The 16,057-nt window shown below is 42.4% G+C and overlaps 1 protein-coding gene across 4 annotated transcripts in view; it reads right to left on the reverse strand.

Annotated features, from left to right (window-relative positions):
* Positions 1–16,057, reverse strand: part of LOC310873728 (rho GTPase-activating protein 26-like) — a 182,479-nt gene that overhangs the window by 75,372 nt on the left and 91,050 nt on the right. The window lies entirely within an intron of this gene.

Raw genomic sequence — 16,057 nt, forward strand, 5'->3', positions numbered from 1 at the left:
CATCACCATCGCTGGGCATAGGATGGGGTTCGCTCCCCTCAAAAATAGCAGATATTGCAAGATACTAAACAGCACGTCACTTTGTGCCACAATGCGAGCTTGTACAGTACATCTGCAATTTTTTTAAAAATCTTGACAGTTAGATTTTTCTTTACACAACTTTTCTCACAAAAGACGGGGGTCCGCAGCCACGTTCTGAGAACCACTGTTCTATCTAGGTGGCATAATGGTATAGCCATTGAATCAGACACACTGAGGCTTCACACACATAAAGAACAAATGTTCTGTGCTGCCTGTGTTTCCAATGGAAGTCAAGTGCAAGTCCCAAACATTTTTTTGGTTCTTTGTCCCGAGTCATCTTAATACAGCGTCACAATCATTTGAATCACTTTAAACTAAATCATATACTTTGGCTATTCAAAAACAGCAGCTCTACAAGCACTGGATTTGCTATTTGTGGAAAATCTGTGCAAATCTTTGAATATATATTTCTCTTTGAGCTAACAGTTTTAACTCAAATATTTGCTTATGGAGGGGGTCCCTGGCTCAAAACATTTGCAGATGGGGGTCTGCAGCCAAATACATATAGTTTTGGGAGGCCTTGACTTTGACATAAAAAGGCTTGAGAACCACTGAGATAGAGACAGGTGACACCACGACAGATATCGGATGTCACATCGAGACATGACAACAGAAGACAAACTTTGGGATGTCACATCGAGACAAGACTACAAGACATGGAGACAGGGCAGTGGATCAGAGAGAGACAAGAGAGACACACTGCTATGAGGACACTCACAATGTTCATGACATAATACACACGCTCGCACACGCACGCAGATAAAGCGTGTGGGAAAGGTCTGACTTTTCCATAACTAATCCTTCAGACAACACCAGAGCCGACACATTATCTGACAGAGAGGACTTGAACGTTAGCAAGCTCTCACTCTCGCTTCTAGTGCGCCGGGTGTTGTGCTCGGTGAATGGCAGATCTACAAGCTCACAACGCGGCACATTTGTGGTTCGTTGTGAGCTTGTAGATCTGCCATGTATGGCACGCAACGCCAGCGTGCAGCTAAGTATAAATCGGGCTCCACCGGGTCTCTTCACGGAAGTATAAAGGCTTCACTCCTGATTTCAGAAGTGGGAAGACTTAACGTTCCAATGTTCTGTCTCCACCTCTCTCCTTTCTCTCTATTGCTTTTTGTCTGTTCTCTCTCTCTAGGCCTATTTATTTTTAATCAACAAGCTGACCTTACTGTTTTTCCAGGGTGTTTGGGAATGTCAGTCGTGCATTTATCTCCAAGCTGAAGTGGAACAACGGAGAACGCCAGCAAACTGAACAACACTCTCCGTCTCTCCCTTTCACCTTGATATCTCCATCTACATTCTACAGGCTACACGGCGCGTCAGATTGTGCTGTGCTGCCAACTTTTGCATTTCCTATTTTTGATTTTGAAACATTTAGATTTCTCTTTTGGGAGGTGTTCCTCTGGCTCAAAACATTTTCAGACATGGGGAAATACTTAAAATGTGGGGGTTTGAGAACGACTGATTTAGAAGGCATTTGTGGAATAGGCCCTCATTAGGTCTTAATGGGTTTTATCAGCCATTTCTTGGATACTTTTATCCACATCTTACAGGGGAGCCAGTGGAACTGGTGCACCCCACTGTGCATCACACTACCATACCTCCCCGCCTGTTGACAAGCTCATATCAACTGAAACATGCAGGGCCAAGGTAATTCACCCCACGCGTCTCCACACGCACGCGCAGTCACACACACACACACACACACACACACACACACACACACACACACACACACACACACACACACACACACACACACACACACACACACACACACACACACACACACACACACACACACACACACACACACACACACACACACACACACACACACACACACACACACACACGGATTTAGGGTCTAAGGCAGGGATGAGAATAGGAAATTGCATTATTTAAAAACTACAGAGGTCTAACCAGGACTTTCTCTACCACTGAAACCAACAAGGAGAACTTTAAGAGTCACATGCCAGGGAGCTGAAGCACATACAGCGCCACACAGAGCATCAAAAGTACCAGATCTGCAAGCTCGAAACATGACGAGACATTTTGAGCTTGTAGATCTGCTATACTGTTGCATTTGAATCCTGAAAAGTAACGGTATTCCACCTGTCAGAGACGATGTTTTAGTGCAGGGTTTAACTTTAAAATGATGTCATTTGAGCTGCAGGGAATCACACAGCTGAATTTAACCCATTCTGACCTGAGATCAGATTCATATGAGGTTTTCTTCGATTTTTCAAAAATAGCAGACCTACAAGCTCGTATCGCGCCACTCGGTGGCGCGATATGAGCTTGTAGATCTGCTATTTTTCAATAGCTAAAGCATAACATGATGCCGACACCAAAATGGGTGCCCGTTCAGAATGGGTTAAAATGATATCATTTGAGCTGCAGGGAATCACACAGCTGAATTTAAATGACTCATGATTATTCATAGGCGCCTGCTATGATGTAATCACAGATTAGGTTTTTGTTTTTACGGGAAGGGATTGGGAAAGTATTTTGGGGGAAATCAGATTTATTTGCATCTATTGTTAATTATATTATCTCATTATATATCTCCATTGTGACCACAGATATGCTCTAGGAGTGTGATTTTTTTTTTTTTTTCATTTAATGTGGTCTATACAAGCTGAATGATGAAGGTGGTCGAGTGTAACCAAGGGTTAGGCAAAACAAAAATACTGATGTCAAGACATTGGAAGGAATTTAGGGAAAACTTCGGGAATTTGGCTACTGCAGTCTTTGGAGAATACATGCTTTTTCCATTGTCTTTTTTTTCTTTCTTCTTTCGTCTTGATTAGTGCAGACATGTGATCTAATGTACCTTTTAATCACTGGATTAATCACTGTCTGTATGACATCCTGTTACATTAATAAAACAATGGATTCCCTTAAAACAATTGTAACAGGGTAACTCACAGCATCAAGAGCGAGTGTTTGTCAGTCAGCAATTTGGCAGATACAAATTATAACTTTGGAGGTAAGCAAACATCTCTGTCATTTTAGAATTCAGCTTTGGCTATTCAAAAAATGGCAGATCCACAAGCTCACAGCTATTTTTTGAAAGTGGACCTTGAAAGTGTTTGATAAATACTGTACTGAATCATTTAGAATTTCTTGGATTCCCAGAAGGGGGGGGGGGAGGGGGGTCCACAGCCAAATAAATAATCATTTTGGAGGTCCTCCTTGGCTGCTACTGATTTACAAGACGTGTAGAAACGGCCTCAGGTCTAATAATGAGAACTGTGGAAGGTTAATTGGAAGGTTAAGCTGGGATTCGAACTACAAGAGTTTGGTCTATACCAGACCTGTGTTACGTGACTGTGTGTGTGATTGTGATTGTGTGTGTGTGTGTGTGTGTGTGTGTGTGTCACACACAATCACACACACAGTCACGTAACACAGGTTGCGTGTGTGTCCATGCTAGTGTTGGCGCTGTGTGGGAAGTGGGAACGGACGGGTCGCGCTTGCATCACACCGTCATGGAAGCGTGATGAAAAACTAAACTGATGTATGCCAATTTCATGTTTTTGGCTCACTGGTCCTTTGGCGTAACCGTGCACTGTGCATGTTGGCAAATGATGCGGTGAGGTAACAGAGGAATTCAGCTTGTCCTCTCACACACACACACACACACACACACACACACACACACACACACACACACACACACACACACACACACACACCATGCCTGTCCTAGCAAACTAGTCGTGTTGTTCACCATACTGTAGGTGTTAAAAAATTGTACTACAGGCATTCAAAACACACATACACTGTATGTACAGTATACACGAGAGCTTGCAAATTTAACACACACACACACCTGAACATACAAACAAGCAGGCTCACACACAAACACACAGATGTGTGTGCGCAAACACACGCATTCTCTCTCTCTCTGTGTCCAAATGAAAACCACATTGTTGGCAGCTATGCAGAGCGTTGCATGAACAACTCTCTCCAACACAAATGAATTAGTAAAACACACTCCCGCAGCAAGAGCTCGCTCCACATACACACTCTCCATGTGTGCACACCACACACACACACACACACACACACACACACACTCCGTGTCCAGCTATGTGCGATATTAAACTGTCCCTAATTTGGCGAGTAACAAAGCCCACGTGAAAATGGAATTTGTGGAACGGGCATCGATTCTGACATTACATTATCAAAGGGAAAAAAGGAAATAAAATAAAATAAAATACCGTTATTAAATGGTGGTGTAATTCATTTAGATATTATTTATTTTAAATAAGTGTTAAATAGCTCTATTCTGATAGTAATCATATCCATACTCTATTGTCTTTAGTTGACAGAAAATACATTTTCAGGTCGGGACACCAGTTTAAAGGTTGTAGTCTAGATGTGTTATTTTTTTGTTTTAAATAAATCCTGGAACATCGTTGAGAACTTAAGTGGATCATCGAACGATGACTGCACACTTATGATCACTTATGGCCACGACTTCTGTGACGCGTCCTGGGATTCCTCTCTGTGCTGTTCTGTTCTGTGCTGGTCATTAAGTCAGAGACCAGTGGTGTAAGTACATTTACTTAAATACTGTACAGGATCCAAATATCGTACTTTTACTCCACTACATTTTATTTGAAAACTTTAGTGACTAGTTACTTTGTAGATTTTGATTGTTATTACAAAACACACATTGCCCACTTCAGCCCTGCAAACATTTATACAACAGGCCTACATTTAGAATGCCAGACTTTTACTTGTAACACGAGTATACTTCTACACTGCAGTATTGATAATTTTCACTTAAGTCAAACGTTTGAGTACTTCTTCCCCACCACTGTCCGAGACAACAGATTGAATGAGCGGGAGGGAGGGAGGGAGGGAGGGAGGGGGGGGGTCTTCTACTAACGTCCCCCGTCACGCCACGGCCCGGCCGGCGCTCCATTCCACCCGTGTCTGTCTGTCTGTCTGTCTGTGGTGAACGTGACACACTGTGGCTCCATTGTCACCGCCGTGAAGATAAATCTCTTAACTATGTGCCGCTGAAGGCATGTGAAACATTCAGGATATGTGTGATTTATATTAGAGGAGATGTGATGCTGTTGGGAAGAGGGAAAAACTACGAGCATCGGGGCCTTGCAGCAGCGTGCATGCGTCAGTGACAGTGTGTGTGTGTGTGTGTGTGTGTGTGTGTGTTAAAGGATAGCAGTGGAGGGTGACGGCTATAAATAAGTGAACCCACTGACACATACACACACACTCCACTCCTCTCTCACTCAGGCGACAGAATGCCCCATTATTTCTCCCCCCCGCTCTCCTCTCCTCTCTTTCCTCCAGTAACTGATGGAGAGGAGCGGTGTGCACGTGCGCTGAAGAGTGTGTGTGGATTTTAAAGTGTAGATTGGGGCGTCCGAGAGATTTAAAAAACCAAAACAATTGTATCAAATGGGGGTCCATGACCTAATAAATGCACATCAAACTGAGGGTCCTTGACATTTAAAAAGTTTACGAATCACTAGGCCTGTCACAGTTATTACATAATCGCAATTACCGTTATTTGAGATAATCACAATTATTTTGCATAGTTTCCAAAAAAGAAAATAGCAGAAATAGCAGATCTACACACTTACAACACTTGTAAGCTTGTAGATCAGCCATTTCCACTATTAAAAAAACGAAATAAATTAATTATAAATGTATAATGACAAATAATAATATTTGTCATATATGCCCTGTGAAATGTGTGATTATGAAGCCTAAATGTGTAATGGTGGCAAAGGGGGCTGAAAAACAGCTAAAAGACATCTAAAAAACTAAATAGGCTGGCTGCCAGATCAAACAAAGTCAAGAATAAAACAGTCTGCACACCAATTTCTGCTCCCAGACATAACTTTACTTGAATGTGTTAACGTTTCAGGCAGAAACGTTATCACATTCAAGTAAAGTTATGTCTGGGAGCAGAAATTGGTGTGCAGACTTTTTAATTCTTTATAAATGTGTAATGGTGACAGCCCTAAGAATCACTGAAACACACAGCTGCTAATATGTTGCAGCCGGAACAGCGTACTTCACAGAGCCGAGCTTCGCTAATAAGGAGCCAGCGGGCCAATGAAATAGAAGGACATGTGAACTTCCTAAAGCAGCACCGGAAGACATCCAAGTGACTGTCGAACATTAACACCGTTACTGTAAAGGATCCCATGTCCCCAGTTATACGGCTCTGTACCTCTGAGAGTGTATACAACCGCATCGTTGCCGTCGGGCAGAAACCATATATCTCTGTATTCTATTTTTGGTAAATGAATGTCTTAGTTACCACCTGATCAATCGTACTACAGCGCCACACAGAAGGACCAAGAGCAGCAGATCCGCAACCTTGAAACGTGCAAGCTTGTAGATCCGATATACTTTTGTATCATAATATCTATATCGTTTGACAAAATAAAAGACAATTTATTTTCATATTTGGGACCCCAATATACACCAAGTCTAGTAATGGAACGTAAAAGGTAAGTTCTTTGGACGCGGTGGTGGCCCCCGAACCAGACGTTGAGAACCCTAGTGCTCTAGGTGGAGTTGTCAGCTGGCATCTAAAGTGAACGGAGGTCATTTGGGAGGATTCAAGCGAAGAACAATGGAAAATGGCACATAAAACGCTCTCCGCATACATCCTGCACGTAGCCCGCCGGTGTTCAGCAGGAACATGGCTCTCTCTGACTGCTTTAAAAGGCTTTCCCACTTCTCTAAATTGAGCCTCCTTGACATGAAAAAGGTTTGAGAAGCAAATGGCTGCTGTAGAAATACAGATCATTGACCAATACAACTGTCTCTATACTATAGTCCCATGATGTGAAACCTGCCACTTTATGACAAACCTGCCGGCCGGTCATTTGAGGTCAGATGAAAGTGGAGCGTGTGTGTGTGTGTGTGTGTGTGTGTGTGTGTGTGTGTGCTTCAGTGATCTGTCACATGCTTTGACCACAGTAACAATGAAGTTGGAATGACACTGACCCTTATGACGTCACACACACGCATGCACACAAACACACACACAGTTTGTTGCTGCACTGTACGGCCCAACAAAGGGCATCTTTAATTGACAACCACCATGTATGTAGCCACGCACAACGGCTGACACACACACACACACACACACACACACACACACACACACACACACACACACACACACACACACACACACACACACACACACACACACACACACACACACACACACACACACACACACACACACAGGATGTGCAGCAGTGGCTAGAGCTGTGCAGTGGCTTTGTGAATCAGAATGCCATTCAGCATGTAGGACACACACACTATTCATGTCCGCTGAGACAAAGGAGGAGTTGAGTCTCCTAATTGCAATCGATCCACAGACGTGAGTCTCTATTAAAAGTCTCGTTTAAACTCAAATAAAACGTCTCCTAACAGACCGATGCCACGCTCCCACATACGGTGGTGGGAAAAGTACTCGCTCGTTTTGCGTAAGTAAAAGTATGAATACTGCAATACTGAAGACTGTTGAAATATACTCTGTTACAAGGAAAAGTCCGGAATTCAACATTTTACTGAAAGTACAAAAGTATTGGTATCAAAATGTACTTAACGTACCAAAAGTATAAAGTACTCATTACGCAGAATCTCCAATTTCAAGTAAAAAGAATAGCAGATCTGCAAGCTCACATTGCATCGCACCGCGACACATTGCAAGCTTAATGTATGTTTTGTAATAATGAAGTAACTATATACCACTATACTGAGATGTATTAGAGAAGAAATACAAGTATTGGAATTTGGAAATACTCAAGTAAAGTACAAATACCTCAAATTTGTATACTTAAGCACAGTACTTGAGTAAATGTACTTGGTTACTTTCCACCACTACACAGAACAACACAGTGATTAGGCTTTTTTTTTAACACCATCAGCAGCATGTCACCGTCACCTCCATCCGGCCCTCGCCATCCTGCTACCAAACCAATCCCCCCTGGGCCAATTAACCTTGGTTTCCCTTACAGCTGGCTGTGTGTGAACGCGTGTGAGAGAGAGAGAGAGAGAGAGAGAGAGAGAGAGAGAGGGGGGGGGGGGGCGGGGGGGGGTCTCATTCTTTCGCAGAGCTTTTCGCTTTGGTTTTGAGGTTATTACCCTATTGGCCTGAATATACTTACCGTAAGACTATGTTTTTTTTTCCAATATCTCTGCGAAAAAGGCAGTCCGGGGGGGGGGGGGAAGAGAGATTGGGGGGGGCGAGATGTTCATGGGCGGGGCGATGACTTCAAAACAATACGATTATTTCAAACTTTAGCCTCGATTAGGATTAATGGACATGTTCTTTCTTTAAAGCTTGTAAAATAGCTGATCTACACATTCACTGAGCTTGTACAGTATGTGTCGCTTTTTATACACCGACATTGTGCAACGAAGTATAGGACAGTGTTCAGTGGTTAATCAGTGGAACCTTTCATATCACGTGTTACGGCAACCAAAAGTGACACAGTGTAACATTTGCGCCGCCCTTATGGGCGGAACTTGTGTCCCAACCTTTTCCCCTTTAAAACTGGCATCCCTAATTTGGGCATATCATTAAAGAACCCTTGTTGTTTTTATGAAGTAAATATTCTCAAATAGTAAAAAAAAAAAGAAAAATGAAGAAATCTGAGTGTTTGAAAAATATGATCAAAACACCGGTAATTCTCCCAAATGGGGATCGGCATCAGAACCAAAAATCTGGCATTGGCTCGAGCTTTAGTCAGGAAGGAGAGGAGGCTCGGTCGACATGGCAGAGGCAGGAAGACACACACACACACACACACACACACACGCCTCCCTCCCGCCCGTTGCCCTGGTGAATACGGGTCAAGAGGAAGTTAGGGGTGAAAAAGGTCATCCTTCGTCCGTCTATTCTGCTGAGTCAGCTCTACGGGAGGCAAGCCGGGGTTGTGCACGCAGAAAGGGAATCTTTGCGTGCATGAAAACATTCGGCTATTTTCACCAATGTTCATCTGTGGAACAGAGTCAAACTAAATGTTCAATTCCAAGTGCTCGTCAGGCCAGTTCAAATAATATGATTATGTCTGGGGGGGTCGCGGCCTGAAGGGTTTGGGAATGGGAACCCTTGACCTACACTAGGTGGAGTAAGTAGGAACGTGGGTATCGGGTGGAAATGCCTAACCCTAACCCTAAGGGTTAGGGCTTTAACCGGGTACAGGCTTTAGTTTAGACATACTATTGGTCCGACTGTCATTAGACCGACAACCTACCTCAAACCCTAACCCTAACCCTAAGCACGGGAGCAGCGCATGTCCGACCGTGTGCATCCCCAAAAACCAGCTGGCCAGACGTATGGAGAATGGAGGTGACCAGAGCAATGGAGCGAGAATTGAGATCACGATTCTCATTTCTTCCATGAAAAGATGTATTGTCTTTAGTCTGTAGTTGCTGAACATTACTACATTCAAAACGTGACCTGGAGCCAAACTACTGTGGCTTTAATCAGACAACATCAAAGTGCTTGACTTAAAAGTCTGGATGGAGGTACAGTCTCGGGAACCGATTGAAGTGTACTCGGATATGGATCGCTGCAATGTGAAAGCATTGAATACAGATGAATGAAATGTACTCAGGTGGGGAAGAATCAAAGCCAATGTGAATCATGGCCAGTGGGGACCAGGCAATCGTAATCGAGGACAGTTTGAATCAAACGGACTCAGTGTGAATTTGCCCTTAATAATCATGCAGCACTACCTACAAGCTCACAACACACTGTGGATCGTGGTGGGTGCGTTATGCGCTTGTAGGTCTGGCTATTCTCACCGCGGGGCGACGTATGGAATGGATCGTTGCTCATCAAGACCACTTTGACCATGTGTCTGTATGTATGGCTCGGACCACCACGCCCAATGAATGTCAGGGAACAGCGGATGGAAAAACAGAGGAAGGAGATACTGAGGGAGAGAGAGAGAGAGAGAGAGAGAGAGAGAGGGGTGGGGGAGTGGGGGGTTGCAGCATCGTATTTTATGTCACCACCTTCCAAGGACTGGGCAGTGTGTGAGTACCGTAAATATGTCAACACTTTTACCAGTCACTGCCAAAGCAAAGCCTACATGCAGAGTCATGCACACACGCACGCACGCACACACGCAAACGTACCCATATACAGTACTGTACAAATAAACACTGATGGAAACACAATCGCACATAACTGAACACACTATACATACTGTACAGTACATACTGTGTGCACGTACAGAAACAAAAACAAGACAAACGTGCTCAATGCAGACAGTCAGACACGCATAAACATTAGACAGACTAAAAATAACAAGACAAACAGACACAAGGAGCTATAGGAGCACATGCACGATTGCACGTACACATAGTAGGCCAACGTGCACGCACACACACACACACGTACACACACGAGAGGGCTGGCACGCTGAATTCCTATTACCGTGCGGTTAACCCCCGAGCACCGCGGTCTCCAAGCCAAGCAGTCAGTGCTTTGAACTGCATGCGCCACGGTAGAGTGGAAAAGGTTACCGCTATGAAGGGGTGGGAAAAGTACTCACATTTGTGACTTAAGTAAAAGTATCAATACTTCAACAATGTAGAAATACTCCGTTACAAGTCAAAGTCCGGTAATCAAAATTGACTTGAGTAAAAGTACTAAAGTGTTGGTATCAAAATGTACCTAAAGTACCAAAAGTAGAACATACACGCTCATTATGCGTAGTGTCCCATTTATAGATTGGCTATTTTCAAATGGGTGAAATTGGTTACTGTATCTTCTACAAAGTAACTAGTAACTGACGTTTTCAAATAATTGTAGTGGAGTAAAAGTACAATATTTGCAGTGGAGTAGAAGTAAAAGTAATGGAAATTGGAAATACTCAAGTAAAGTACAAATGTCTCTAAATTGTACTTAAGTACAATACTTAAGTAAATGTACTTAGTTACTTTCCACCACTGACCGCTATAAAGTGTACAAGGTATGAAATGTTCTTTCCAGAGGATGGATAGACCACTAAAATATTATCATAATTATATATTATCATACCAGTAAGACGCCTGAAGGCGAGAATCACGCATCCGCCTGGGTGACAGCAGACTGCTGGGCGAGCGCTGGCGCTTTGGCATGGGGGGTAAAATCTTAATTTCCGGGCCTGTTGAGAACTCTAGTTTTCGGCGGCTGCCGGGCGTTGCTGCACTAATAACTTTGGGGCAGGCCCGTCTGGAGTTTAAAAGGACAGGTATCAGTCAAAAGGGAGACATCGAAGAGGAAGGATGGATGGGGAAGGATCAACATATGGAATGTCAGAACAGGTCAGCTCCATAAATGGAGATCTAAGGGTTTGAGGTGGCCAATATTGATCACATCAGGGATCTCCATCCCTAAGGATGTCAACGTGATGTCACGTGCCCGACCAACCAACACACTGACGGGAAATGCACGATTCCATAGTTAACTGTGACTTTTGATCGCAATAACTGCGACCTTTGGTCGCAATCAATTCGGCATTTCCAACCTCACTAACCTAATGAACAAGCTCTCTCTACGGTCGGAGGTTCTCAAACTTTCAGGAACCGTCAAAATGATATGCATTTGGCTGCCGACAAAACAATGTTGTGCCATGGATTTCAGGCAGCAAAGATCTGAGTTACAAAAAATATGCATATATTCCAGTGATGCAAATAGCCTGCATCCTTACAGAATCACTACATTGAGTAAGGACACAATCATGTCACCCTCCGGGGGTCCTGGGATATCATGTAATACTGTACTCAGTGCTGTACTCCAACATCGTTGAAGTAGGACTCAAAAAATGTCTCTGGGACCCATCTAAAAGACCACCCCTGGGTCCCGGGACCCATTACATCCTATTCACATCACTTATATTCATTTCATATAAAAAATGTGCACTTCGTGCCGTATCAGTATAAAATATGTGACTCTTTTTGATACAGATACAGTCATGGCGGCAATACTAAATCTGATAAAAACTGATTTATTTTTTTAGGCAGACTCTTCACATACTAGAGCATGTCTGAAATACTGTAAATGCTGAAATGTGAAATGTGAAAAATGCTTAAACATCACAGAAGTGAAGCATTCAAGCCTGTTTCCTCAACTCGCTGTTTTCTGTAAGACATTACTCTATAAGCCATATCTCCAAAGCTGGTGGGTCAAACTGAACAACCAATGTCATTTTGAAGCTATGATTCCCTGCTTTCATATGACATGAGAAAAACAAAAAAATAAAAAAATCCAATGACTTACTGTGTGTCAAGTTTAATGGTCAGTGGTCACATTATGTTTAAATTAACATTAAATTAACATTAACACATTTAGCTTGGGAGCCCTTGGTATACAGTACACCCCCCACTTCCTTCAAAGTGTTTTAACCCTAACTATATAATATAAAAGTACTCCATTAGGAGTAAAAGTCAGATGTTAAAAATGTACTTGAGTAAAAGTACAAAATTACAAAAAGTGTACTCATTGTGCAGAATGTCCCGTTTCAAGTTTTCAAATGTATAACAATCTCTTGAAAATAGCCGACCTACAAGCTCACAATGCGTCGCATCGCTATTTTCAAATTGCCGAAATGGACATTGGCGACACCACTAACTGGGCTGATGCATCTCTCCAAACAAACACACATATACCATGCACTCATCAATACACACACACACTTGTGATTTCCACATAGCCTACGTACTTGTCGGTCACACACTAATTGTCGGTCACACACTAATTGTCGGTCACACACTAATTGTCGCCACTTGTAAAAATATCCCTGGTGGTGTTTTAGAGAAATGGCTGATACACTAGTCATCCAGAGAGAGAGAGAGATACAGTAGAGAGAGGGAGTCTCACACGCACGCACACACACACCACACACATGCACGCATTCACGGTTCACGTGCACACACACGCACACACACACACAGTCACTAACTTACATTTGGACTCACTTATTTAAACAAACATTGGACAGTGCATGACACAGCACAGAACAGAACAGTCGTCCACAACCTCCCCCCCCAAAAGTGTTGTTTTTGGCAGAAGAATTTAGATTTTAGTTTAGTCATAGTCTCTTGCATAGTTTTCATTAATTTTTAGTCACATTTTAGTCACCCGGAATGTTTTAGCGTTAGTCTAGTTTTAGTCGACTAAATGTCATAACATTTTAGTCTACTAAATCTAGGGCCTTGATGCTGTCGTAATGGCTGATTTTACACTTGCTGAAAATAGCAGATCTACAAGCTCACAACGCGTCGCAGTGCGATGCGTTGTGAGCTTGTAGATCGGCTAGATCGGCTAGCTTGTAGATCGGCTATACTGGACCTCTTGTCCACTACTACTACTTTTGTCCCTTCCTAACATTCTTATTTGTTGACGAAATAGTCAGTATATTTAGTCTTAGTTTTAGTCATTATAACTTAGTTTTCATTCAGTTTCCATTTAGTTTTTGTCAGTGGAAAAAGGTAGTCGACGAACATCTTTCGTCTTAGTTTTAGTCGACAAAATCAACACTGCCCCCCACGTGCGTGTGCGTGTATCGATTCCAATTCCGCTTATTGATTCCGGTTCTTATCAATTCCCTGTTTTGGTTCCAAAATGTTTTTGCCGATGGGTTCCCAGATTGCTATAAACTAATAATGTTCCATCAATAAGTGTCACCTTTAAGAAAACGTGTTAATTCTATGACAGCACATTGGAAAGCGGCAGCAGTTGAACTATTAATTGGGCAATAATCACATTTTGAGCTGTACGTCATATAAGATTCCACACTCACACACACATGTGTATGTACAGTATACTCACACCATCAGGCGTTTCCTTCTGCAACCACCCCCTCCCCCCTCCCCCCTCCGATGTAGCCGCGGAGCTAGTTGTTTAATCTGTGACCACCCCGCATCGCGATTCGCGACACATTCAATCTTTTGAATTGGCTATTTTCAAATGGACAAAATGCATACATTAGTGAAGTGGTTGATGTATGAGTTGTAATAATAATCGTAATCTACAAAAGTAACTACTGTACGCAGTGGCTCAGGGGAAGAGTGACCGGATGGCAGGGTTGGGAAGTAACGGATTACATGTAATCCGTTACTGTAATCAGAGTAAAAAAAAAAACGTAACTGTAACGTCTTAGAGTACATTTTAAAATGTGTAATCTGGATTACAGTAACGGGGGTGTTGTAACGGGGGTTACATGAGGATTACATTCTCCCCTTCCCCTCATTAATTTGACAAACAAGTTATACATTATTATAACACCAAACGGAATGGATTGGAGTTGAGCGCAGCGCGCACCTCTCTGACTCTGTGTAAAATCCTCACAGTGGAGGCTGCTGCTGGCGGTGTTGCCAATTTGCGAGAGAAATAAGCAACCAGGTCTATGAAAACAAGCCCAAAAGAAGCGACTATAAAAGGCCACACGAGCACTTCAAAGCTATATATATCGTCCATTAAACAATGTGCATATTTATATATGTTGGCTATTTGAAAATAGACGATCTGCAAGCTCACAACCGTTCTACCATTATTTACAAGCAACTTCAGAAAAATAAGCCCAATGTGGCTTATAATAATCAGACCAGGCAACACTGCAGAGATACTAGATAGGAGAGCATATGATATATTGGATTAGGGATAAATAATGGGTAGCGCAGTCTTCTCTTTTAGGTCAAATACAATGAGGCTTTTTATTTAAAGAGTAGCCTACGGGGTATAAATATAATTGTATAGGGCTGAGTTATTTGTAGACTATATAAATTAGTCTTTACTGTTTAGTCAATGTTTTAAACTCATGCCATGTCTATCTAAATGAGTGTCAGCCAGGAATGTCAAAAAGAGTTTTTATTTGTCACTTTGACCACACATGGATGAAGTTGTTGGTTGTCAAAGTTGTTGGTTGTCAAAGTTGTTGGTTGTTGTCAATCAAACAATCAAAATGGTTCTGTAGGTCAAGATGCATTTTTCTTATGATCTGTTATAAGTTGACACAATGACTGAATTCTTAACAATGAAATGACCTTAACCATATTTCAGTTGTCCTTATCTTAATTTCATAGGCTCAACATTCTTGTCTATCAATGGTAAAACTTGTATTATCTAATTAAATTGAGTTTTACTTAAAAGTAATCGAAAAGTAACTGAAAGTAACTTGTAGTTACTTTTTAAATGGAGTCATCGGGATTACGTTACTGACTACATTTTTTAGCAAGTAACTTGTAACTGTAGGGGATTCCTTTTTAAAAGTAACCCTCCCAACCCTGCCGGATGGCAACCGCAAGGTTCCCAGTTCGATCCCGGGCTCCCCCAGAGTTAGTGTCGAAGTGTCCTTGAGCAAGACTCTGAACCCCTAATTGCTCCCGATGTGCAGGTTGGTGCCTTGCATGGTTTCCTCCGGCATCGGTGTGTGAATGTGTGTGTGAATGTGGTGAATGTCATGTACAATCTCTGTAAAGTGCCTTGGATAAAGGCGCTATATAAATGCACCATTTAACTAGTAACGAACTAAAGGAACTAGTAACAAAATGAACACAATTATATATGATTACAATAATGAATTAATTAAAAAAATATATATATAACCACACACTCCAAACCTAGCTGAAAGCTTGTGAAAATAGGTAGGTTTGCTTTTAAAAGAATACACTGTTGTAACACACCATAACGTGATGTAGAGTTTATCCTGTGAATAGTGTAGAGACCTTTGTCGAATGATGGAACCCTTAGAATCTAAGGGTTCTGGCACATACGGGTCAAGCATGTCAGAAACATAGGACGGAGATAAGCCATTGATGGATTTAAAAGCCAGTGAAGAGAAGATATAACAGGAGTAATAATGTTCGAAATGTCTTGGTCACCAAGCGACAAGTGCATTATGAAAGGTCTATTACAACAGCCAGATGACGCGCCGCCGAACGTAGCCACTGACAGGTC

The sequence above is a fragment of the Protomyctophum parallelum genome (genome assembly GCF_964188405.1).
Source record: "Protomyctophum parallelum genome assembly, chromosome: 1".
Taxonomy (NCBI): Eukaryota; Metazoa; Chordata; class Actinopteri; order Myctophiformes; family Myctophidae; genus Protomyctophum; species Protomyctophum parallelum.